This window comes from Aplysia californica, unplaced genomic scaffold (genome assembly GCF_000002075.1).
Source record: "Aplysia californica isolate F4 #8 unplaced genomic scaffold, AplCal3.0 scaffold00347, whole genome shotgun sequence".
NCBI classification, from domain to species: Eukaryota; Metazoa; Mollusca; class Gastropoda; order Aplysiida; family Aplysiidae; genus Aplysia; species Aplysia californica.
Genome location: NW_004797617.1, coordinates 75,107 through 77,592, shown reverse-complemented (window position 1 = coordinate 77,592; position 2,486 = coordinate 75,107).

Here is a 2,486-nt window from a genome sequence, read left to right as displayed (position 1 = left end):
GAGAGAGAGAGAGAGAGAGAGAGAGAGAGAGAGAGAAAGAGAGAGAGAGATAATATCAGAGATATATTCTCTTTGTGTGATATCTACATTGAAACTTAAGTTTATATTAAGAAGGGGTTTCACGAATAATTACTTCTGTCTGAAAAAAAGAAGCACAACATTTGCATTTTAGTACATTGGAAAACAACAAAGACAGATTAAACAAAAGATAATAATTTACCCTCCCCCCACCCCTTCCAAAACAACTAGAAGAAACTAGATCTACACGTATCAGTCGTACTCTCCAGCCACATGCCTGTTAAAGACTACTGAAATAATATTTTTCTCTTTATTTCGAACCTTCTGAAGGAGCTTCACCTGTGTACCCAAACCAGTTATATCTAATTCTACAAAAAATATTCTTTACAAATGCTCACCTTATTGTAGGAACTCCTATTCCAGTGTCTCCGCCCTAAGACACCTTCCGCTACAACGCTTATCTATTTTATAAGACACCCTTCCAGCAGAAGGTGTCTCAGACTTCAGCAACAGGCAACAATAAATACCCCGGGTTCTAAAACATTACACTCGCGCTTTCAACCTCGGCTGTCTTTGACTACGACAAACAAATGGCTCTGTTCGGTGAACCATAAAAAGCTCGTCCAACGGTTTGTCGTCCACTTCACTGGAAAGGGGAAAGCAACCCTTTTATTTGCGCCATTTAATTAGAGCACCAGTGATTCAGGTAAATGTACTAGGTAATACTTTTCAATTTCACGGGTCTCTCTCTTTCTCTGGGTTTTATACAGCAAAGCTGACCACAGCGGTGAGAAATCTTTTTCCTGTTGATCTGAAGTGCTTCTGATTGTACGGCGTACCGATCTCTTACATTGGTCAAAAGAGAAGTTATAGAAAATTGCAGCATGTTAGTTCTTATTCACAGAAGGCCAAGCTTGGGAATATATTTATTGCAAAATAATATCGTGTTTAAAGATCGTTGAAGAAACCTTTCAAGTTCGCTTAAACACCATGATTATCTTTCCATAGCTCATACTGAGTGAGATTGTGAGTAAAAAAAGGGAAGAACAATTATAAGCAGAAAGAGTTCCGTTGTTGTCAGGTTTCGAAACAGTTACTTATTGAGAGAGAGAGAGAGAGAGAGAGAGAGAGAGAGAGAGAGAGAGAGAGAGAGAGAGAGAGAGAGAGAGAGAGAGAGAGAGAGAGTGATAGAGTTCTTGTGCATTATGTTTATATCATGAGAGAGTGAGAGAGAGGGAGAGAGAGTGAGAGAGACAGAGAGCGCGCGCAGGAGACAGAGAGAGAGAGAGGGAGAGAGAGAGAGAGAGAGAGAGAGAGAGACGGAGAGAGAGGCAGAGAGAGAGCGAGAGAGAGAGAGAGGGAGAGGGGGGGAGACAGGCAGACAGACAGACAGACAGACAGACAGACAGGCAGACAGACAGACAGACAGACAGACAGACAGACAGACAGACTGACAGACAGACAGACAGACAGACAAACAGACAGAGAAAGGTAGAGAATGAAAGGGTAGGTGGAAAGCTAGAGTCGGTAAGATAGAGATCTGGGCAAGACAGAAGTGCATTCTGTGTTACATGTGTTCGGTTATACGAAAAACAATATTTTTCCATGCCGTATTCAATGAATGAATGTTGAAAAGTGAGAAATGTCTTGTTGTCGGTTCTATTATTCAGACATAGGATTCACCGCAGTTACGAGGGCTGTCCCAGAATTTACAGGAAAATTCTGCATTACATGACACCTGAGTGCAAAAGTAGTTCAGTTTAACTCATTTTGTGTTATTGTTAACGGGCTCGTAAATAATCGTTGATTCGTCTGTACTACGTTCTGTTAGGTTCCTACAATAGTTTGCTTTGCTTTTCATCTAGATATGTAGTGGCCCATACACTAGCAATATTATTGGCAATGATATTGTCAATAAACGGTATTGACAGTATTAGTATTTTTGCCAGTGAGTGGGATCTGTTGAAGATTGATCAGTATTATAAACGAATATCTGCAACCTCAGAAATATTTTCTTCAAAAATTAAAAGCTGTCAATAATATTATTATTGATAGTGTGTGGCATGTGGGTTCTGTCAATAATATTTTTGCAGTGTTTCAATCAATCTGAAGTCACCGTGTAGTGAACATGACGAAAAACACTAAAGAGGACGAACGAAATTTTTAAAATCTATATTAGAATGCATTGAAGTGCACCGAGAGCCTCCAAGTGGTTGGAAAATTACAAGTACTGATTATTCTAACCGCTCTAAGAAGGAAGCCGCTTACAGCACCCTGCTTTCCAAGTACCAAGAACGTTGTGAAAATGCAACAAAGGAGGATGTGAAAAAGAAGTTTAATTCTTTGAGGACAAACCTCACAAAGGAAGTGAAAACAAAAACCCAGTCAGTCGGAAAGGTCTTGGGTTGGAACTGACGATCTGTACGAAACAGGTCTGTGGTACTATGACCCCATGCTATTTCTTAAGG